Below are 26,447 nucleotides of genomic sequence, written 5' to 3'. Positions count from 1 at the left end.
TTCGATGTTCTTACTTCCGACTCAGGTCTAAGTGAAGATCAATTTATTTATCATTTTGACAATACTGAACAGAATCTTGTTGAATTAAAAAAAACAGTTATTACATAAAAATGTAAAAGCGTCTAGTTTTTATAATGAAGTGTCAATGAATAGAACGCATGTGCAAACAATTACACGTATATTTGTCAACAAAATAATATTTTTGCAGCTTAAACCAAACATTTTAAATTTTGCTAAGAGCATCGATGGTGCAAACCAGTATAAAATTGAGCAAGTCTTCAACTTATTTAAAAATCCATTCAAATCACTTGATTCAGAATTTAAACGGTTTAAATACTTTAAAGAACAAGGTACTTTAATAGAACCAGAATCATATGTAAATGTAATTGAACAACAGATTATCGGGAAAAAAATTGATTCAAATTACGTAATTGTACCTATCAATGTGACCGGTCAGTATATATCTGTAAAGTTAGTTATACAAAAATCATTTGCTTTATCTAATTTCTTACAACAAATTTTGATACTTCCCATTACATATTGCACCGCTCGAATCGCCTCAAGGCGAGGTCAACCTCGACATATGTTGTCAAAGTCAATATCCTGAGTGACCTTCAAAAGGTTTTAGCCGCCGCTTCTTGTTTATTAAAAAGTTATTAATAAAAGAATTTTCATAAACTGTATACAATTTTTATACACTATGTATGTTTTGTAATGAATTCACTCATTTATGCGACTAAGTCGAAGGCATGGGCGCAAAAGGTTTATATATGTATGGAAAAATTCACACGCGTTTGCAACTTTTCACACAAAGCGAGGTCTACCCTCATCACCCCGTGCTTTTAGTGCGAAACGAGTTCTATATTTGAAAAATTCCACATGGATTTGTAACTTTTTAGCAAGGAAAATACATTTCACTTAAGCAATAACTCAGATCCGGAGACATTTCTTTTATTAAAACAACAAACAAATCTTCTCAATTTTGCACTTTTCTTCTGATAAAGAAAGCACACTAAAAGAACTACTCACGCAGCCAAAAAAGCAAAAGTTCTCTCAGAAAAATGAAACTATAGACTCAAAAAATTTTTCTACATGTCCTATTGTTTCACCTTTTCCTGAATCTTAAGATAAAATGTATATACTAAAGTCACGTAATACAAAATAAAAACAATGGCTTTAATTGGAAATTTCGAACCGTTTAGCCCACAACAATAATCTATCACAACGTATATTGAAAGACTAGAACAGTTATTCATTTGTCATGGTGTGGAGAAAAGCAAGTGTCACTTTTCTTAACCTTGTTAGGGGGCGAGAAGCATATAGATTTTTAAAGGATTTTTTGTCATCAGAATTACTCCAGTCAAAAGACGTATGCTGAATTAAAAGAAGTGTTAATAAATTATTATAGCCCAAATAGGCTTGTAATAGCAGAACGTTACAAATTCTATAATACAAATCAAGATAGTAGTGAAGATATTAAATCATACCAAACTAAACTGAAAAACTTATCAAAATATTGTGAGTTTGGTAGAATTTTGGAGAAAGTCTTTGAGAGACAAATTTCTCTGTGGTTTAAATTTAGAGCGGATTAAGCAGAGATTGTTGACGGAGGATGATTTAACATTTGAAAGGGCATGTGAAATAGGTATAGGAATGGAGTTAGCGGAGTATCAAACAAAAGTCATGATGCCTGAAAGGAATATTGTACGAGTTAATCAGTTGGATCATAAAAACAGGAGTTATGGGAAACTAAAAGCAGTCAGAATAAGCTAAATAAACAGTCAAACTACACTTAAGCAAATCAACAGTCAAGTAGTAAAGTGTTTCCAACAAAACAAGTATATAAACGATGTACAAAAGTCCATAAGAATTATTATAATAGATGCCCGGCCATAAGTTGGATGTTATACATGCATTCAAATGGGTCATACGGCCAAATCTTCTATGTGTAAAAACAAAATTTATAATATTGGAAATGAAAAAATTAAAACTCAAGAAAAGGATAACGATGTCCTTGAATTGGGATTAATAGATATCAATAAAATTAGTGAGTCAGAAAACAGCAGTTTGAAAGTCGAAATGTATATTGAAAACCAAATAGTTTATATGGAAGTAGATTCAGGAGCATATAAGTCAGTAATTTATGTTAACGATTACAGAGAAAAAATTAGTAATATTAGTTTAGAGCCGATAAATTTTAAATTAAAAGTTGTTACACAGGTGAAAATGTTAAAATTATAGGTCAGATTTCAGTTAATATTAGATATAAACATAAAGAGTATGTTTCACCATTAATTGTTTTAGATAGTACAGTAAAATTCATACCGTTGTTAGATCGTAATTGGTTAAATTGTTATAAATCCTCATCGAAAAAAGTTTTTTGTCAAGCTGAGTCACAAATGTTGGTAATATATCAGAAAGTAAGTCTGAGCTGTTCAAGCAAATTGAAAAATATCGTAGAAATAAAAAGTTTTTGAAAGTATTTTTCAGATACAAATTCATGTATCAAAGATTTTAAAGTTAATTTTCAATTGAAACCAAATGTAAAATCTTTCTCTCTCTCTCTCTCTCTCTCTATATATATATATATATATATATATATATATATATATGTATACCTATAGAACATATACATATTGTAAAATTCTTATGTCTATCGAGATGATTATTACACGATAAAAGTTTTAAAGCTAGCAAAGTTTGACGAAAATCTGTGGTTAATTTTTTAAATAATATATTTTTTAAACTATTAAAATAAATAAAATTATTAGTTTATTATTATATATGTATCATTTTAACGACAGATTTTTATTTCATGATATTAATTGTAGGTTAAGTTAACCATAGTAGGAATTATATACGTAAAATAAATAATAAATTTTGTAAACATTTTTTTGCACATGCACACACACACATACACTTTAGCGATATATAAAGTGTCGGAATTGTTATTACTTTTACGGTACCTTATGCCATATTTATTTTATTTGTAGATACAAATTTTTAACTAACATGTTGCTTTTATACTTTTTGAATGCTCTAACACGTTACATCGCACGGCAAAAGAATATTTTTAAATAACAACATTTATTTTCAATATTGATTGATGTTTATATGTATATTATTATTAAAATTGTTTGTTCTTATCCATGGCTAATAAATCGTGGAGAACATTGTGCGAATAATAATAATAACAGAACATTAACATTGAAATAATAATAATATGTTACGTATTAAATTTAATATTATAGTATTATTATTATTATTATTATTATTATTATTATTATTATTATTATTATTATTATTATTATAACATTATAATATATTCTACAAGATATTAACATTAGAATTTTTAAAGCGTCACAAATTGAACTGTCAAAATAATTATATATATAGTATATCATAGAGGAATTATGTAATCAAAATATAAAAATGCTTATAATGAATTAATTACTTTATTAAAAATATTTTTAGGAAAGGTGCTATTTACGCCATATACATATGTGATAATTTTGACAGTTACATGCGTATAGCGTTTTAATGTTAATTTCATTTAAAAGACTTTTTATTATAATTATATTATTAACTTAGATTAATTATCGGATCTGCATATAAGTAAATTAATTTTCACAATTAACATGTCATTATTAATAAATACAAAATTAATAATATGTTAATATAGACAAATGCAAAATTAAAAAATATCGAGAATTAAATTGATGTTCAAAAATATTTTTGCTATTATGCGATGTGTATTGTGCTCGAATATTCGCAAACTTGGCGAAAACTTATTCTTCAATAACGTCAATCGAAAGAAATGGCTGTTTTATATATATATATATATATATATATTTTTTAATATTTTCTATTTTAGTTTCGCTAAATAACTATATGACTTTTCGCTAAATAAGAATATGTCTTATATTTTATAAAATGCGATATGCTTAATTAGCTTTATTATTTAACACTTAAAAACTTGACAACAATAAACAAATTGTTAACATCATTTGTATACAAAGCTTTCAATGTATATGCAGAGATAAGTGAAACATATTTGAAAACAACACGTACTTTCTTTCGATTGATTTTATTGTACACAGATTATATGAGCGAACGATATCATTTCACTAAGATAACTAACAATTCCATGAAATGATTAGTAATAACTTGCGACAAATTATGGCCATTAAATTGTTCTTTTAGTAATAACGATTATATTTGTGAAGGACGTGATTTTTTATCTTAAATAGAGAATTGAACATATCTTTTTTTTTATAAATGTAAGGAAAGTACGCCTTAAGTATAAATTATGTAATATAAAAAAACGACGGATTTTATATATAATAAGGCGTTGCAATTCTCAAACAATATTTTTTCTTACTTTCTTATTCGTAATATATATAAATCTAAATCTCTATTCTTGCATGTATTTTAAATTGAGGAAATTAATAAAACTTGACGAAATTTAATTAATATTTTTTAAAATTCATATCACAACTGATTGAATGTTTTTCGAATAAAAATGTTCACTTTTGTCATATACATATGTAATTACTATAAAATCGATATGTGCAAGATCGATGCATGTAACATGATATATAATGGGATTATAATATATATTGTATTAATTTTTCTAAACCACACAAACACTTATGGATGGATCTTCATGTAACTTGCTAAGAATAAGGTGATATTTTTGGGGGAAAACAGTTTCTTGAGAAAACAGTTCAATGGATTTATTTGAAATCTTTTGGATATTTTATTAATCTTTTTAAAAAGTAAAAGCTCTTTAACGTTTGTTTTTCTTTATTTATAATTTTTAAACGAATTCAGCAAAACTGTTTCTTTTAATTTACAAGAGGGGGGAGGGGGGTTACATTTACTTTAAAAATAGAAAAAAAATTATGTCACTTAACGACATTTATTTTTCGAATTAAATTTATTTACATTCCGAATATAATATCAGGAACTTTGAAGTCAATCGACATCTGACATTGTTCTTTAATCATCATTTGTATACAAATAGAGTAAGACATCCGTTACATTCATTTCTCTCGCTGCGAAAAAAAGTTTATTTAAATATAAATTAAATATAAAACATATCTATGGTTTTATTATAATTTATTTTGTAAGTACACTATTATTGTAATTCTTTTTTCTTTATTTTATAAAGAGCTTCTTATTAAAACATTTGAATAATGTAAAATACTGTGTAATTTATTTAATATTTACGAGAACTTTTTAATACAGTATTGAATATATATTTATAATTATACATACAATTTCGAACACAAGAGATTAACACGGCGAAATGAATATCGCGGGAATGATTTTGCAATCTTGCGTAAATGCAACTTTTAAATACAGCAACAAAAAAATAATATAAAGGTTTTTCTACATTTTTGTCTTTTTCACAGGTTATACTAATAAAATAACGGAAATAACTGAAATTATACAAATGGATCACGATAGAAATGGAATAAGAGCAGTAATTAAGAAAACACTCGCATCAAGTAACAGGCTCGAGATAGCAGCGAAAGAATTTTTTGAATGTGATTCATCTTTAGAAAAAGCAGCAACAGATAATAATATCTGTTACTTTGATTTACGTATAAAAATAAAGAACCTAAAATATAAGAAACAGTTTTATAAAGAGAAACCAAAATTTGACGCGGCTGTAACAGAGGTTTTTAAAAGATGCTCTTCAAGCCGCAGTATTGCACGCTATTATAAAATAAAACGAACTAAATTCACATATGAAGTTACGAAAGCTCGTGATTTAGGGCTTGAAAATTACACATTTGACAGAAAAATAAATTATCGTTTATTTGAGCCGTTTACATACTTGGATGAGGAATTACTTTTGCAGTCTATGAAAGATTGGAAAAGACGTGTATCGTCACAATTTTGTACTTGCCAACTTTGCGCCTTGGAATACCTATCAACATTTGTTTACAAAGTTGTCACCATTAACGAAGATATGACATGTCCATTCGCATGGATTGAACATAATCAAGCGGATAATAACTGGTTGATAGTCACACATTAAATTTTCCAACTCGTTCGGGCCATGTTGGTATCGAAATATCATTTAGTAAATTACATCTATTGTTCAATGTTAAAAAGACACTTCTGAATTGCTAACAAGGGGAGTGTCAGACGTGCCCATCGCCGATTCAAACGGCGATTTTTTTATGAGTAGTACTCAGTAAGAAATAAATTCTGTTAAAGCGAGAGAACGCGCTTCTCAAGCATTCGTCTGAGAAAAAATATTAAAGATTTACTTTTAGGAAATATTCTTATTTCTAGGGCTAGAGAAAATTTGAAATATCCTTATTGACAATGAGATAAGACATTAAAATTAAAAATATTAGTAAAATATCCGCGTTATTATTGGTTATTGTTATTTATTTATTTTATTAATAGTAATATATTTCTCGAATTAAACATTAATCATTCCCTTATATTTTTTACAGAAAGCAATTTCACGTTGCACGAATTTTCTTGAAAATATATGGAACAACAGCTAGCTGCTGATTGTGAGCCACACGGTCGCTTCGATTATCATCCACTGCAACGTCTTAAGACCTGCTCGAAATCTTTAATATTTTTTTTCAGACGAATACTTGAGAAGCGCGTTCTCTCGCTTTAACAGAATTTGTTTCTTACTGAGTACTACTCATAAAAAAATCGCCGTTTGAATCGGTGTTGGGCACGTCTGACTCCCCGTAAGTAGTTTAAAAATTTTTCATATTTTGCATTTTACATATTATATTTATTATTATTATAACATAATAATATATTGTGCAAGATATTAACATTCGAATTTTTAAAACGTCACAAATCAAACTGTCAAAATAATTACACGTATAAAGTATGTCATAGAGGAATTATATAGTCAAACTATAAAAATGCTCATAATGAAGTAATTAATTTATTAAAAAATTATATTAAATAATTATATTAAAAAATTATATTAAATAATTTTTTAATAATAAGAATAATCAAATTTAAACATACTAATTTATACATTTTTAAAGATGTGATGTTCTTAGTGACATTTATATGTGATACTTTGACAGTTAGATGCTTATGTAGTATTCTAATGTTTTAATTTCTTTAACAAGACTTTTATTACTATTTTATTATTAACATAAATTAAGTATTAGATTTGTATATAAGTAAAATAATTTTCATAATTAATTTGTTAATGTCCATAAATCGACAATTAAAGCATATCGAGAATGGACTTGATGTTGAGAAAATATTGTCGCTACTATGCGATGTATTGTACTTGGAATCTGATTGATTCTATATGATTTTAATAATTTTTTTTTAATTTACTGTGACTTTAATAACTTATGAGAATTTTTATTTTAAAAATATCTATGAAGTATATAATGTCGATGAAGTTTTGGAACACCACACATATATAATAAGATTCAAAAGTAATATTGAAAGTAAAATTGAATATTATATATAATTTTTTTTAACTATTCACAGATATGCACAGGATCAACATGTAACATGATATGTAATGGGATTAGATCAGTTTTTCTTTGAATCATTGACACTTACAAGGAAAGGTACCCAACTGTCACTCACGGATTTTAATGAAACTTTGCACATTTGTAAAACTATGCAAAATAATAGACACGTATTTTTTTTTATGTGCGGAGAAGCGATTTTAAGGGCAGACTATACCACAAGTAGTAGGGATAAAACAAAAGAAACAATTAATGAATTAAATTCAATATACTAATTATTATTGAAGAAACTATTATTGTATGCACTGTTAAATTTAATAAAAATTAATTCTAAATAACTTGTTTAACAAGGTACTTCATGTACCTTTAAAAATTGTCGACCAATAATACTACAAATAAGAAAAAATATGATTTTCGTACAAAGTACTCACAAAGTACTCACAAAGTATGGGCGTTATATTTAATCAGCCATTTTGTATTTTTAAATTATAATGACAGATTCGAATTCTGCGACCCCGCAAACCCCATAATACCTCAGTTTTCAAAAAAATTGTCAAGAATGTATTTATAACGTGAAAACCATCCCATATATACAAGGGGTTGTTTCTGCCCTTAAAATCGCTTCTCCGCACATAAAAAAAAATACGTGTCTATTATTTTGCATAGTTTTACAAGTGTGCAAAGTTTCATTAAAATCCGTGAGTGACAGTTGGGTACCTTTACTTGTTAGTGCAAGTAAAATATTTTATATGCACGATATACATATAACAGAAATTTTTAACAAACATAACGTTTACTATCTTTGTAAAATTGTCGTATTTACGAGTGTCAATGATTTTAATCGCTTTTTTTAGTTTCGATTAAAGTAAAGCAACTATTTCCTATTTATATATTGTGATGCAACGTAGTATAATATATAAAAAACGAATTAAACACATATCTGAAATGTCGATTGTCGATGCTAATAATATCTTTTGAAATACTACTTTATACATACGGAAATAATATACATATAAATATAATATATAATATATAATATAATATATATAAATATATATACTATATATATATGTATATGTAAATCAAGAATATATCTCATAAAATATTTTAAATCGTTAATATATTTATACATGACAATAACATATTATTGATCAAATAATTAACAACAAATCTCAAAATATATTAAACATACATATGTACGCATGTATACATACAATATATGTGTGTGTGTATTATCTAGAATATTTTGAAATGAAATTTTAGCACACGTTAAATATAAATTATCGATACAATTATTAGCTAACTTGATTAGATATTTATAAAATTACGTGTAACAATTCTCTAAGCGTGAATGTTAACTATATAATTTTTTATTTTTAAATTCAACTTTTAAACTAATTATTTCATCGAAATTTTGACGCATTATTATTGTATATATACTAATTGTAAGCGCTGATTCAATGTCAAATAAGTGAAAAAAAAGATACATTTTCATAAAAATAATAAAATTAATGTGTCACTTAGCGACTCTTCTAGTTAAATTTATTTATTTTCCCAATATAATACTAAAAACTTAAAAAAGAGAGAGAAAAAATTAATTTAAATATATCTGCGTTTTCTTATATTTTATTTTGTAAGTATACTATTTATTCATTTTAATTCTCTTTTCTTCATTTTATAAAGAGCTTCTTACTAGCATTGGAATAATATAAAATATTGTGTAACTACTACGTATAATACTGTGTATTATATCTTCTAAAAGAATATTAATTTGAAATTTTTTAATATTTATATCTATTTAAGTAATCCGTAAGTGATGTTTGAACAACATCTGAATATAAAACTTGCCATATGTTTCTCTGAAGTACTGTATGCACACAAGTGCTTAATATGAAAATCATTGCCAAATATAATAAATGTCGCTGCCCAACGTCAATCGCCCCAATTTAATTAATTGAATGAAAAATACGATATTGCAATTGCATCAGAAATAAACATAATTAAATATAGCGCTCTTTATTGAGAGTGACATGATAATAAGCAGTAAAATATCCGTCTAGAAGAATATAAATATATCTCGATAACTAACAATTGAATTTCGTTAAAGTATATTGATATATTTGTATAAAAAATATAAAAACTTGTTCATATTAGTACTTATATACTTTACTATTTATTAATACTTATATCTACACGCATTTAACATATGATAAAGTTAAGTGAAACAAGTTTATGGGTAAATGTCAACAATAAAATTATTTTATTTTTAAAATCTACATTTAAATGAAATATTTGATCAAAAATTTATCGCATTATTATTGAATAGGAACCGAGCGCCGATGCAATGCCAAATAAGCAGAAGAAGGGATACATTTCTTTATAATAATAGAAAAAAAATATGTGTCAGATAGCGCGACATTTACTCTTTTAGTTAAATTTATTTATTTTTCGAATATAATACTGAGAACCTTGAATTTAGTCGATATCTGATATTGTGCTTCAGTCATCGTTTGTATACAAGAAAAGACATAAGATAAGACATCCGTTACATCCATTTCTCTCGCTGCGAGGAAAAGTTTATCTAAACATATTTGCTTTTTATTATCGTTTATTTTGTAAGTACACTATTCTAATTCTCTTCCTTTATTTAAATTTTGTAAAAACCTTTTACCATAGCATTTAAATAATGCAAAATGCAGTGTAATTCATTATTATTTAATAGATAATTTTTATTATTATTAAACTTTTATATTTAAATACATATAATAACTTTTATAAGTACTTTTATATATAAATTACATATAATAGAAACACAGTAGCTTAAAACTTAACAGGATGAAAATCGCAAAAGTAATTTTGCAATCTTGCAATGATGCAATAACTTTCATTCAGTACATATTCATAAGTATTTACTTCTTTGTCTTTTGCTTTCCTTTGTAGATTATATTACGTATACAATAATAACGAAAATAACGAAAATTATAGAAATGGAAAGACATACAATGAGAGCAAAAATTGCGGCACATCTCGACTTAAGTGATACACTCGAAACAGCTGCAAAAGAAGTTTTAGAAAATGAGTTATCTGAAGAGGAAGCAGCAATAAAACATAGAGTAAATCACTTAAAATTACGTAAAAAAGTAATTAATATGAAATATAAAAACGAATTTTATAAAGAAAAACCAAAAATCGAGGCAGCAGTAAGAGAAGTTTTAGAAGAACCTCTCTCAAACATCACCGTCGCTGCTAATGATTATGGAATTTCACGACCAAGGTTATCGAAGGAAACAGAGAAAGCCCGTGCTATAGGGCTTAAAGATTACAAATATGACAGAAAAATAAATTATTCAAGTCTATCATTTAACGGATTGACATATGAGGATGAGAAATCACTTTTGAATGATTTGATAAAATGGTGTAAAGATGAATTAGGGAAAATTTGTACTTGCCAAATTTGCGCATTAGAAAAACTATCAACACTTGTTTTTGAATATGTTGAAAGTAGAGGAATATTACGTCCACCGTCCTGGAATAAATATAAACGTGCGGATAATAATTGGTTGAAAGACTTCGAAATGAGATACACCGATGATATGTATATCTGGTTCGAACCTTGTTGTTGGATGGATGAGATAAATTAGTAGTTCTGAGATTTTGCGCGGCGAACAAATATTAATTTGCTTCAATCTTGTATCGTTAAATAAATGACCATATAAAATCTCAGAATGTAACAAATATTTTTAATTCTAAGGGTTTAGAAATCATTTTTTGGAATAGAAGATAATTCTTAATCAATAATTAAAATTTAACAAACAATGTATATATACATATATATTTGTTTATAAAGAACTCCTACATATAAATATAAAAAAATTCTCATGTCTGAACGATCAAAATGATTATAATACGACAATAGATTTAAGACTATTTTGACGAAAATATTTGGTTAATTTTTTAAAAGAAACTTTTTTAAAACTATTCTTTATTATTAAATGTATAATTTTAACGATGAATTTTTATTCCGTGAAATTAATCGTAGATTAAGCGAACATAGCAAAAATAATACACGTAAAATGAAGTAACTTTATGGACGTTTTTTATTTGCAAACATACACATACACAAACACTCTTTATATAGAAAATGTTAGAGATTGTAATTATTTATACATCACTTAATGTCAGACTTATTTCATTTACAGATCAAAAATATGATACTAAATTTTCGTTGCTATTATATTTTTTAAGCATTCTAACACGTCATATCAAAAAAAATTTTTAAACAAAAATATTTATTTTTAATATTAATTAATTTATGTATATACATATATGTATATGTTAATTTGTAAAGAAAAATATATTAATAATAATAACATAACAATAATAATAATAATAATTATATATTATATATTTTATATTTAATTACATATTATATTATTATATTATTATTATTTTATTTTAACATTACAATATATTCTACCAGATATTAAGATACATAAGAATTTTCCGAACGCTACAACTGGAACTGTCAAAATAATTATATGTATAAAATTTGTCATAGAAAAAAAATAAGATCAAGATATAAAAATGTTTATAATAAATTAATTTATTTGTTTAATTATATTAATTAATTATTAATAAAGATTTTTAAAAAATTTTTTATTATAACAATAATTAAATTTAATAATACTGATTTGTACATTTTTAGAAATGGTTTTATTTATGAAATATATATGATATTTTGACAGATGCTTATAATACTTAGATTCTTATATGCAGTTCTAATGTTAATTTCTTTTAACAAAATATGTGTTAACATTATTATTACCACAGATTAATTATCGAATGTATATTAATAAATTAATTGTCACAATTAATTTTTTAATGTAGATGCAAAATTAGAATATATCGAGAATTAAATTATTGTTAGAAAATATTTTTGCTATTATGGGACGTTTCGCTGTTATGTTCGAATACGTAAGATAATCTGATTGACTCATTTACTCCAATAATCTTCTTTAAAAATTACTGTGATTTTGACATTTTATAATATAGGAATTCAATTTCTAAAAATATCTAAAAATATCACACACAAAACATCTAAAAATATATATTATATAATATCGCTAAAATTACAAAACCACACACATATAATAAGTTTTAAAAGTAACGTCACAAACTGATTATTACATATAAATTTTTTTTACTATTTACAGTCATAATAACTACATATTTTTGTGTTGAGATAAAAATTTTTTGTGATTCTGACGATAATTTTATTCTTCAATAACGTGTCAATCAAAAGAAATGATAGTTTGATATATACTATATGATATTCTGTTTTAATTAAGTTAAATAAGAACGTTTCTTTGATTTGATGAAATGTGATGTTTAATTAGTTTGATTATGTAACAATCAAACATTTGACAACAATAAATATACTATTAACATAATTTGTACAAAACTTTCAATGGTTATGCATAGATAACTGAAATATACATGACGAAAACATGTGCTTTCTTTCGATTGATATTTCTAATATACTAATTATATAAGACGACGAGAGCTTGTTTTATTAAGGCAATTAAGTTCGACGAAATTATTAGTTTATTAAACTGCAATAAAGTAATGCATTAAATTGTTCTCCTAAGAATGACATTTATATTTATAATGGAAGTAATTTATCTTAAATAGAGATCGAACATAAATTAATATTTCATACAAATGATGTTTATATTCTTTGCAATTTTATTTAAACTTTTTTTTATAGTTGTAAAAGAAAAATATGCTTTGTAAAAATTATGTAATATAAAGAATGACTGATATTTTAATTACGCGTTGCAATTATTTAAATACAAACTATTATTTTACTTTTTTATATGTACTAATAAGAATCGAAATCTTTATTCTTTAAATTTGCATGTAACTATCTACTCCAATTCAAAAAGTTATATTAATAAAACTTGGCAAAATTTAATTTTATATTTATTTAAATTTATATCTCTACTGATATGATTTCTGCAATCCGAATATAGCACGTATCTACTTGCAGATTTTTCATATTTACTATATATATCATTTTGAAGCAGAAATTTATTCATTCTATTACAAGTTTACTATTTAATCCTTATCAAAACTAGATTTCGGTAAAATTGGTTGGTTTTTTTCATATGTCGTAGATTGTGACCTGCTGAACAAAAGATGTAGTAGCTTCAAAGCTAAATAATGGACAGTTACTGGATTATTATATATTAAATTAATTATTATATTAAAATAAAAAAATGGATATTTTCAATATTTTTTAAAATAATTTAAAAGCTTGAGAATATGTTGAGAAGCAACATGTTGATCGGAAAACCAACTACTTAATATCGTACATACAGTATTTTGTGAATACTATAAAATATTCTAATAATTAAAACGGAATAAAAAAATAACATATCATACCTTTCGTATCCGAAGTACATACCATTAGTTTTTCTATAGAAAAAACTGTATTCTTTCGTTTGTTAAAAAGTTCTAATGATTAGCAACGTTAATTAATTTTTATTTAATTTTAACTTCGCCGGTATAAAGTTATAACTTCAAGATTTATATATATATTATCAGAATATCACAATTTTTGAAAGTAAATGAAAGTCTATTCTATTAGAATTTTCCTATAGTTTAACCATTTTCTTTCACGTTTTAATCAATTCGAGGGTTTATTAATTTCTTCCTAATTTATTTTATTTCCGCTTTGTCGAAGGTATAATGTCAGGATCTTAACTTTTTTTTCGAGATGCTATTCGAATTTTGAAAGAGAAGTCTTCATTCAAAATTATTGATTTAATATATGCAATAATCTTTAAAATTAATTAATGACGGTAAACACTCTCGCATTTAATTGGGTTACAGTTTTTATACCATTTTTCTCTATGTCTTCTCACATTTTTAGAGCCATTTCTAAATTACGTAAAGCTTTTGTTTGTAACAATTTTTGACCACTCCCCCTCCATAAATAACCGTAAAATTTTTTGTGACCCCTCCTCTTTCCCGTATTTTTCACGTATTATTTTATAATACTATTAATAAGATCTCTTTAATACTTTAACTTTTTTCTAGAGATACACAATTGGTTAAACGTGTGTGATACAAAATTTGAATAGTTTTATTATATATCAGAGTAAAATATAAATGATATTTTATAATTTATTATAATTATTTAATTTTAAAAAATAAAAATTCTTTTTTTTACAATCGAGTTACTATAGTGTAGTCGAAAAATGCGTCGAATAACAGCGAGCTTGCAATAAAACAGCCATTCTTAATCGTAAGAGCATAGTTCTATAGTATTAAGTATCTCTATATTTTGCTATAATAATTACTATTATAATTATTTTCTAATAATTTTACATATGTATATACGTCCATCTACAGGCATTTGAAATATGAATTTGAAAACTGTATGTCGTGTGTGTCTTATGCTTTCTTGATATATTGATAAAATACAAATCAATGTTAAAAGATAATAACTTAGAACAGTATTTTACACTTTTTCAAGAATCTTTGCGTCGTTTTGGATGTTCCGAAAGTTGTTTCTGCTCACATTAATAAAACTACGCATCACTAAAACATAAGTTAATAAATGAGATATAAATACAAAATTTAATTATCATATAACATTATCAAAATATTAAAAAGAAAATTATATAGAATTATTTATTACTATTGTGTGTGTGTGTGTGTGTGTGTATAAATATATATACTATATATATTTGTCGATCCATTTGTGCTCGAAAGCTTAACGTTAGGTACTATCGCACATATATAAATTAATGAAAAGAACATCAGTTATATAATTTTATGCATATTAGATATTTATAAAGTTATAGGGTGACAATTTTCCGCGTGAATATCACAATAAAATATATTTATATATAAAATCTACATTTAAATGAATTATTTGATCAATAGTTCAACGCATTATTATTGAATAGACACCGAGCGCCGATGCAATGCCAAATAAACGGAAGAAAGAATACATTTTTTTATAATAATAGAAGAGATATATATCTGTGTCATTTAGCGCGACATTTACTCTTTTGGTTAAACTTATTTATTTTTCGAATATAATACTGGGAACCTTGAATTTAGTCGATATCTGATCTTGTGCTTCATCGTTTATACACAAATGAGGACGTAAAATAAGACATCCGTTACATCTATTTCTCTCGCTGCGAAGAGAAGTTAATTTAAACATATTTGCGTTTTATTGCAGTTTATTTTGTAAGTACACTATTCTAATTCTATTAATTTTTTTAATTTAGAAAAGAACCTTTTACTATAGCGTTCAAATAATGCAAAATACAGTGTAATTCATTATTATTTAAGAGATAATTTTCATTATTATTGACTTTAATATTTAAATATAATTTTTATAAAAACTTTTATATATTGTATATATGTATGTATGTATACACGTGTAATAGAAACACAGTAGCTTAAAACTTAGAAGATAAAAATCGCAAATATAATTTCGCAATCTTGCGTTGATCCAATATTTGAGTACACACATTCAAGTATTTATTTTTCTGTTTTTTTATTTTCTTTTGTAGGTTAAACTGCGTATACAAAAATAATAGAAATAACGAAAGTTATAGAAATGGATAGATACGACAAATGTATAATGAGAGCAGACATTGCGGCACATCTGGACTTAAGTGATGCACTCGAATCAGCTGCAAAAGAAGTTTTAAAAAATGAGTTATCTGAAGAGGAAGCAGCAAAAAAACATAGAGTCAATTGCTCATATTTACATAAGAAAGTAATAAATATGAAATTTAAAAACGAGTTTTATAAAGAACAATCAAAAATCGAGGCAGCGGTAAGAGAAGTTTTAGGAGGACGTTTGGTTCAGAGCAGGGCTGCAAACATTTATAGAATTACACATAAAAAGCTAACTAATGAAATGCAGAAAGCCCGTGCTGTAGGGCTTGAGAAGTACAAATATGACAGAAATATAAATTATTTAAGACATTTATCTGGCGGATTGACATATGAGGATGAGAAATCACTTTTGAATGATTTGATAAAATGGTGTAAAGATGAATTAGGGAAAATTTGTACTTGCCAAATTTGCGCATTAGAAAAACTATCAAAATTTGCTTACGAGTATGTTCAAAGTAAAAGAAGACGATTTCCAGCGTCCTGGAATGATTATAAACGTGCGGATAATAATTGGTTGAAAGAATTTGAAATGCGATATACCGATGATATTTATATCTGGTTCGAGCCTTGTTGTTGGGATTAGATGGATTTGTAGTTCTGAAATTTTGCAACGAACATAAATTAATTTGTTTGTATGGTTAAATATATGACCATATAAAATCTCAGAATGTGACAGATATCTTTAATTCTATGAATTTAGAAACATTTTTATTAAAAGATAATTCTGAATCAATAATTGAAACTTGACAGACAATGTGTATATATATATATATATATATATATATATATATATTTATTTATAAAGGATTTCTACATTATTAATATTGTAAAGTTCTCATGTCTATAAAATCGAAATGATTATAACATGGCAAAAGTTTTAAGGCTATTTTGATGAAAATCTCTGGTAAATTTTTTAAAAGAAATCGTTTTATTGATAACACATATATGATATTTTTGACAGTTAGATGTTTATAATGCTTAGATTCATATATGCTGTCCTAATGTTAATTTCTTTTAATAAAATATGTGTTAATTTATTATTACCATATTTATTATTACCACAGATTAACTATCAAATGTATATTAACAAATTAATTGTTTCAATTAGTTTCTTAATGTAGATGCAAAATTAAAGCATATCGAGAATTAAATTATTATTAGAAAATACTTTTGTTATTATGGAACATTTCGCGATTATGGTCAAATACGTATAAATTTGAAATTATCTGATTGACTCTAAATAACACAAATAATCTCTTTTAAAAATTACTGTAACTTTGACATTTTATAATGTAGAAATTTAATTTCTAAACACAATCTAAAAATATATTATATCGCTGAAATTTTGAAAACCACACATATACAATAAATTTTAAAAGTAATGTCGCAAACTGATTATTACATATAATTTCTTTTTATTATTTACAGTTATAATATGTATACATTTTTGTATAGAGATAGAAATTTTTTGTGATTTTGAAGATAATTTTATTCTTCAATAACGTCAATCGAAAGAAATGACCGTTTGGTTTAGACTATATGATATTCTGTTTTAATTTAGTTATATAAGAATGTTCCTTTGATTTTATGAAATCCGATACGTTTAATTAGTTTGATTATGTAACAATCAAACATTTGACAACAATAAATATACTATATTAACATCATTTGTACAAAGTTCTCAATGTTTATGCAAAGATAACTGAAACATACATGAAGAAAACATGTGCTTTCTTTCGATTGATTCTTCTAATATACAAATTATAGAACAAGCTTGTTTTAAGGTAATTAAGTTTCGACGGAATTATATATAACTTTACTATATAACTTACTAACCTGCAATAAAGTAATGCATTAAATTGTTTTCCTAAGAATGTGACATTTATATTTATGAAAGTAATTTATCTTAAATACAGATCAAACATAAATTAATATTTTATACAAATGAGAGATATTTAGATTTTCTTGCAATTTCATTTAAACTTTTTTTTATAGTTGTAAAAAAAGTATGCTCTGTAAAAATTATATAATATAAAGAATGACTGATATTTTAATTAGGCGTTGCAATAATTGAAATACAAACTATTATTTTACTATTTCATATGTATTAAATGAGAATCGAAATCTTTATTCTTTAAATTTGCATGTAATTATGTACTCCAATTAAAAAATTATTAATAATATTTGGCAAAATTTAATTTATATATTTATTTAAATTCATATCTCAACTGACTGTTTCTGCAATTCGAATATAGCACGTATCTATTTGCAAAATTTTCATATTTACTATATATGTATATATAATTTTGTAGCAGATATTTATTCATTCTATTACAAGTTTACTAATCCCTATGAAAACTGGATTTCAATGAAATTGGTTGAGTTTTTTTCATATGTCGTATCTTGTGACCTACTGAACAAAAGATGTAATAGCTCAAAGCTAAATAATGGACAGTTACTGAGTTATTATATATTAAATTAATTATTAATAAAATAAAAAACGGATATTTCCAATATTTTCTGAAATAGTTGAAAAGCTTGCGAATATGTTGAAAAGCAATATGTAGATCGTAAAACTAGCTACTTAATATCGTAAATATATAGTATTTCGTAAATACTGAATTTTTATGCATTGTATAATTAGATAATATATATTCTTTTTTATGCATAAATTGCAATGCATACATAATAATATGTGAATTAATTATGCAATGCATAAAAAATCTTTATTTAAATCTTCAACAGAGAAAAAAAAATAGAATTTTCTACAAGAATCGTAGGATCAAAATATCTGCGCTTCCATTAAATTCGCGCGCCTGTACACATCCACCACGCTGCACGTTTCGCGCAAGACTGACCGCAAAACTCTGAGCAGCGGAATCGCCAAGCGCAGCCCATACATCTGTCACGCTGCGCGTCTCGCGCGAGACTGATTCTCGAGACATTGCGATTGCGAGATTGCGAGACTGATCGTCAGTCTCGCGCGAGACGTGCAGCGTGGTTGATGTGTATGTACAGATGCGCGAATATAATAGAAACGCAGATATTTTAATTGGAAGACTTTTGTAGAAAATTCTATTTTTTTGTTCGCTGTCAAAGATTTAAACAATGAATTTTTATGCATTGCATAATTAATTCACGTATTTTTATGCATGCATTGCAATCAATGCATAATAAAATATATATATTAATTAATTATGCAAAGCATAAAAATTTAGTATTTCAATCTAAAACAGAAAATGTGAACAAAAAAATAGAATTTTCTACAAGAATCTTTTGATAATCGAGATAATCACAACATCGAGACTAATTACGATTTTTTTTGACGAAAAGATTTATTAATACTTTTTGATCAAAATTAGCTACTTTAAAATCGGTTAATATTTTTGTCAGTTTTCAGCTGCTTTCTGTCAAAAAATATTAATCGCAGATAAGGCATTATAACATATTATTTACAATATATTGCAATACTTAAATTTTTATAATCTATTATTATTTTAAAATTTAATTAGCAAATTAACGCTTCATTAATATTTTTGTAAAAAATATTAATCACATTTAAACAAAATTTATATAAAATTATTCTTTTTTATGTAAAATCGAGCGCAGTGCGCTCTTGTGTTGTTCTTAGTGTATAATAAAAATAATTAATTTATACAGAAACTGTATACATATATACAGGATATGCGGTAATAATCGCTCACCCATCGTACAGAAGTAGAATGGGATAAACCGAGTAAGAAAGAAACCTTCTATTGTTTTGCGATCTTTGCAATAAATAATGAAAAATTAATTAAAATTATCAGCGCGCGGATTAATATTAATATATGTCAATCATAATGCTATTTTATTGTCGAAAATTCAAAAAGGACATAAATGATGAATGCACATTTATTTTCTAAATTCACACACTCGTAGAAAATGTTCGGAATACATATGACATTATAATCGCGTGCGTTACTAAACGAATGAAATAAATGTGTGCGTATGTAAAGCCGAACAATGCTTATTCTAGCGTGCCTTTTAAAAGACAGTAGAGATAAAGTGAGAAGGACGCGAAGAGAATAAGATAAAGATATAAGAAGAAAGCCTTTTCTATATATTCTTCTCTCTATTTCTCTTTTCGCATCCTTCTCGTTTTATATTTAAAAGGCATGATCGAGCGAACACAGCTCGACTCGATTGAGTAGTCATATTACATGTTTGAAATGCCGACTTTCTTATCGCTATATATAACTCTATTTACTTACTCACACAAATGCATTATATTCATTTCCTCACATACGCGATTATAATATGTAGTTTCGACTATTGTCTTTCTTCTCCTATCATTTTTTAAATTTTCTTCACGCTCTCCTCACTTTATCGGTACGTTTTTTAAAAAATCATTTTCTAAAAACGACTTAACATGCCTTTTTAGAAAGAAATAAAATTACGGTGTAACAATTTTACGCGTAAATATCAACACACAATAAAATATTTTTATATTTAAACCTACATTTAAATGAATTATTAGATCAAAAAGTTAACGCATTATTATTGAATAGGAACCGAGCGATGCAATGCCAAATAAGCGGAAGAAAGAATACATTTATTTATAATAATAGAAAAGATATATATCTGTGTCATTTAGCGCGACATTTACTCTTTTAGTTAAACTTATTTATTTTTCGAATATAATATTGGAAACCTTGAGTTTAGTCGATATCAGATATTGTTTGTACACAAGTAAAGACATAAAATAAGATCCGCTACATCCATTTCTCTCGCTGCGAGGAAAAGTTTATTTAAACATATTTGCGTTTTATTGTAGTTTATTTTGTAAGTACACTATTCTAATTTTATTTCCTTTTTTAATTTTGAAAAGAACTTTTTTACTATAGCATTCAAATAATGCAAAATACAATGTAATTCATTATTATTTAAAATATAATTTTCATTATTATTGACTTTATTATTTAAATATAATTTTCATAAAAACTTTTATATATATATATATATATATATATATATATATATATATGAGCCGTTCGCTCGAAGAACGACTTAAGTCGACTTAAGTTTTTGCACAAAAAATTGAATTAAAGATTCAACTGTGTGGTTCGAGTTATTAAATATTATGTACCTCAATTTTTATATTTTTGAACATAGAAGTATACTATATAGTAATGATTTATTACCATAAAAACAAATTTTAAGACAATATAATTCTTTTTACCATGGATTACATAAAATATGACTTAAACCGTTTTTCTGATGATCGACTACAACAACATGTAAAACATCTTTGACGTCCGAAAAAACTATTATTAATATATAAAAGTTGTTTTTTGTCATCAATTTCAATTACACATAAAATAAAACATTAATTAATTTAAAAGAAAACTACAGTTGTAGATTAATATAATATAGAATAAAATAAATTTTCGTCCACCGAGATACTAAGTTTTCTTTTAAATTAATTAATGTTTTATTTTATGTGTAATTGAAATTGATGCTAAAAATCAGCTTTTGTATATTAATAATAGTTTTTTCGGACATCACACACACAAAGTTGATGTTTTACATGTTGTTGTAGTCGATCATCAGAAAAACGACTTAAAATTTTATATATGATTTTAATGTAATCAATGGTGAAAACAATTATATTACTTTACAATTTGTTTTTATGGTAATAAATTATTACTAAATAGTATACCTCTATATATTAAAAAAATATAAAAGCTGAAAAACATAATGTTTAATAATTCGAATCACACAGTTGAATCTTTAATTCAATTTTTTGTGCAAAATCTTAAGTCAACTTAAGTCGTTTTTTGAGCAAATGGCTCATATACATTATATACAGAAATCTGAGCGATTAACTGTGAATTTAACGCGCAATGACATCGACAGCGCACTATTGGCGCGTTGGTGGCGGTACGCCGTTGAAACCGCGCAATACAAAATATTATTTTAAAACCTTAAAATAGTTAGGAAATTAGCGAAACTGAACAGATTTATTGTTTAGATGAATAGTAACACAGTGGCAAGCGAATTTTAAAAAACGACTTAAGTCGACTTAAGTCGTTCTTCGAGCGAACGGCTCATATATATATATATATATTTTATGATGCTTGTGAAATACCATTCAATCTTTAAATCTAATGAAGAAGAATTGTCGAAATTAGTCAAAGCAGGAATTTTAAATCAAGTAAATCATAGTAAATGGGCAAGTTCCATTGTAGAACCAAAAAAAAATTCAAATGATATTCGTATTTGTGTGCATTAAAAAAAAACATTTAATAAAGTCATTGAAAATGATCACTAAGTGTTGCCTTTATCATATGATATTTTTGCATGACTAAGTGGTAAATTTTTCACAGTTATTGATCTGCAAGAAGCTTATCGACAATTGGAAATAAATGAATGTTCCAAAGAACTTTTTACAATAAATACTCATATAGATCTGTTTTGTTATAATAAGTTAATATATGGAATTAGTTGAGTACCAGACATTTTCTAATCTATCATCGAAGCTATTTTATCAAACTTGCCTAACACGAAATATTATTTATAATAGATGATATCTTAGTGATTAGTGTATGGTGCAATTTTGGAAGAATGTCATCCAAATGTGCAAAAAGTATTATCTCGCTTAGAAGACTATAATGTAAAGGTCATAATAACAAAAAATATAAATTCTATAAGGAAAAAGTAGAATTTTTAGGTCATAATATTAATGTAAAAAGCGTCCATCCTAAAAAGAAAAAATTGAATGTATTGAAAAAGCTCCTTCACCGCAAAATATAACGCAATTGAAATCATATTTGGGTTTACCTAACTATTACGGTAAATATATGTACCCAATGTTGTCATTTATGTTAAAACCACTATATGATTTATGTAAAGTATAGTCGGTATTATTATAATTTCCACTGGACAAAAGTCTTTCAGTTTAAGTAAAAAATTTCTCATATCTAATAATGTTTTAACGCATTATAATCCCAAATTACCTATATTTGTAACATGCGATTCGAGTAGTTATGGAGTAGGCGCAGTATTAAGCTATAAAGTCAATGGAGAAGATAAACCTATAATGTTTGCATCTAGCACTTTATCACCGGCCGAGAAAAAGTATTCAAATCTAGAAAGAGAAGTTTCAGTTTTAATTTTTGGAATAAAAAGATTTTATAAATTTATCTTTGGCTGCAAATTTATATTGGTGACAGGTAACAGATCACCAACCATTAGTGGTGACAGATCACCAACCACAGTTCATTTTTGGTAAAAATAAAGCAATTCCAGCTATGGCAGCTGCGCGAATCACACGCTGGGCCTTAACTTTATCTGCACATGATTATGAAATTGAATAAAAAACAGGCAAATTGGTAGCTAATGCAGATGATCTTTCCCGTTTATCAATGCAAGACTGGCATTACAAATTTTGTTTATTCTTTTAATGCAGTTAGAGACATATTACTAGACGCTAATGACATTGAAAGAGAAACAAAACAGGATTTATTATTATTAAAAATTTTAGATTTTACGTTATCAGGATGGCCAAATCATATAAATGAAGTTAGCCTGAAACCATACTTTCAAAGGCGGAATTACATATCGACAGAACAAATTGCTTATGGGACAAAAGTTTTATAATTTCAAATAGTTTGCGAAAAGAAGGTCCTAAATCTTTTTCATGAACAACATTTCGGAATTATGCGCACAAAAATGTTAATGAAAAATTATTATTGTTGGTGGCCTGGTATGACAAATAAACAATTTATTAGTTTATGCGATGCGTGCCAATACATTCAAAACTTTTTTAATAATAATACTTTAATGTCATGATCAAAAACAACAGTTAATTTTTATAGAGTACACATAGATTTCTTTTATAAATATTCACGTACATTTTTTATTTTAGTTGACTGTAAATTAAAATGGATAGATGTAAAATTTATAAATAAAAGTTATAATACAAAAGAAACAATATTAAAATTAAAAGAAACTTTTTTCTGTTATTGGTTTACCAGCAGAACTAGTATCAGATAATGGTTCGCCATTTAATTTTACAGATATTAACAAATTTTGCTTATTGTTAGCTGTGGTATTAAAGTTATCAAATCCCCACCATATCATTCACAGTCAAATAGGATTGCAGAAAGAGGAGTACAAACTATAAAAAAAAACTAGACAGAAATTTATTTTTTGAGCGAGGAAGAGAAATAACAAAAGAATTAATAAATAATCTTTCATCAAATTTTTTGTTTACGTATAGAACTACACCTTCAAGCGTATTGGCATATCACCTACAGAATGTATTTTTAAAAGTTAGGCTTAGAACAAGATTTGATTCAATTAAACCGTCAAAAATAAGTAAAAGTACCGACTTTACCAGTCCAAAAAAGGTAAAAATATATATTCAAGCAAGATCTTGTTTATGTTAAGAATTTTCAGACATTATGGCAAAAAGGAAAACTTGTTAAAGTCTTCAGTACTGTAACTTATATAGTACACGTTAGTGATGAATTATTGAAACATGTCCATGCAAATGATATACGGTTATCTCCTATACTCTCAACAGAAGTGTATCAGTATGGAAGAAGTGGTAGTACGATATAAGATGACAAGACACCACCAAATTATAACATTACTGATAATAATAATAATAATAATAATAATAATAATAATAATAATAATAATAATGATAATGATAATAATAATAATAATAATAATAATAGATATGTTAGGGTGCGAACTCATGCAGCGGAATAGCAGAACGCGGAACGAAAGCGGAACCAATCAGAACATTCAATTCCGCGTAAAGGAAACGCGGAATGGCTCCTGATTGGTTCCGCTCTTGTTCCGCGTTCTGCTATTCCGCTGCATGGGTTTTCACCCTCAGACCTAAAGGAAAAAATATATCTAATAAAGAGAAAGAATCTGTGGAAATGACAGCCCAAGCAGAAGATAGTTTAAGAACATCTGTCTTATATCAAAATCTAGTACGACAACTTTTAATACTACGCGTTGCAGTAGGATTATAAAACCGTCTAGAAAGTTAGATTTAAATAAAGGGAAAGAAAAAAATGATACATATTTAAGTAACAGTATAAGTTAACCTTAAACCTATAAATATGTAGAAAGCAGCCTTAATATAGATATATAAATGTATGAATTTTATCTAATAAATGAATTCAAATTAGTCCAGTTTTTGGTCGTCAATACAAACCTCTTTCTATATAAATGTATAAGTAAGAACGATTGTGTATTGCGTGACAATTGATAAACAGATATGTATTGTATTAAGAATAGTATTATTATAAATAAAGAGACATATTAGTGTTATCAAAGAAAATATATTTTAATTAAGTTTAAATGAAAAGATATAACAATAATTATATAACATTATATTTTTATTGCAATAATTTATTAAGTAAACTTGTAAGTAGATTTATTAAGTAAACTAATATTTATATATGAGTTCCAGCTATTTTTCAATTTCTCTTTCTAATTTTTACGTCCTAAGAAATTATTCAACATATTATTCAAGATTATTTTTCAAAAAGTTCTTTTTCAAAAATCTAATACAATTTCATTAAAAATGTTATAACACAAGTTACATATTAGGAAAATTTACAAATAGATTGTCAAATTGTAAACAATCCTAATGTTACTAGCAAATGTTATAATTAATGGTGTCTATTGTCATCTTGTATCGTACTACCACTTCTTCCATACTCATATACTTCTGTTAAAAGTATAGGAGATAACCGTAGCCTATAAAAATGAAAGAGCAAAAATCACTGTAGTAAGAAATAAAGAAACTACAGTTACAGGGCTATAGAACTTTCAAACGTATTGAAAAAGGAGATTCTGCTACTTACATTTTGAGTTCTATATAAGAATTTTTATTTCAAAATATTTAAAATTTTTTTTGTAAAAAAAATTCTACTTTTTTATGAAGTTGTGTTTTTATCATTATAAGTGTTACACTTTTCAAATCTTTTTTTTCTACAGGAATACTGACTAAAATTTTTACAATGATCAAAGAAGTTAAATTTGAGATAGTCATATTAAGAACAAATCAGCAAGAGATTAAAAGAGAAATAGATGCTTTAGATCACTAAAAGCAAATATAAAAATTAATTCGGCTATTTCCAATTACTTCTAGAACAATCTTTCAATAAAATTATTAACTCTTTGGCAAACTATCAAGAGGCTTTTGTATTTCTGACAAAAATATAATGAAGTAAAACAGTGAAATAATCT

At 25.8% G+C, this 26,447-nt stretch overlaps 1 long non-coding RNA gene and 1 pseudogene across 1 annotated transcript in view; one reads left to right on the top strand and one right to left on the bottom strand.

Moving 5' to 3' along the window:
* Window positions 1-26,447, bottom strand: part of LOC145936970 (uncharacterized) — a 49,883-nt gene that overhangs the window by 20,419 nt on the left and 3,017 nt on the right. The window lies entirely within an intron of this gene.
* LOC145937389 (uncharacterized) lies at window positions 1,171-26,305 on the top strand (annotated as a pseudogene).

This window comes from Prenolepis imparis, unplaced genomic scaffold (genome assembly GCF_030444845.1).
Source record: "Prenolepis imparis isolate NDT839.2.m4 unplaced genomic scaffold, iyPreImpa1.0 SCAF_6, whole genome shotgun sequence".
Classification (NCBI taxonomy): domain Eukaryota; kingdom Metazoa; phylum Arthropoda; class Insecta; order Hymenoptera; family Formicidae; genus Prenolepis; species Prenolepis imparis.
The sequence above is the reverse complement of the archived record's forward strand: the minus strand, read 5'-3'. Positions and strand labels throughout refer to the sequence as shown.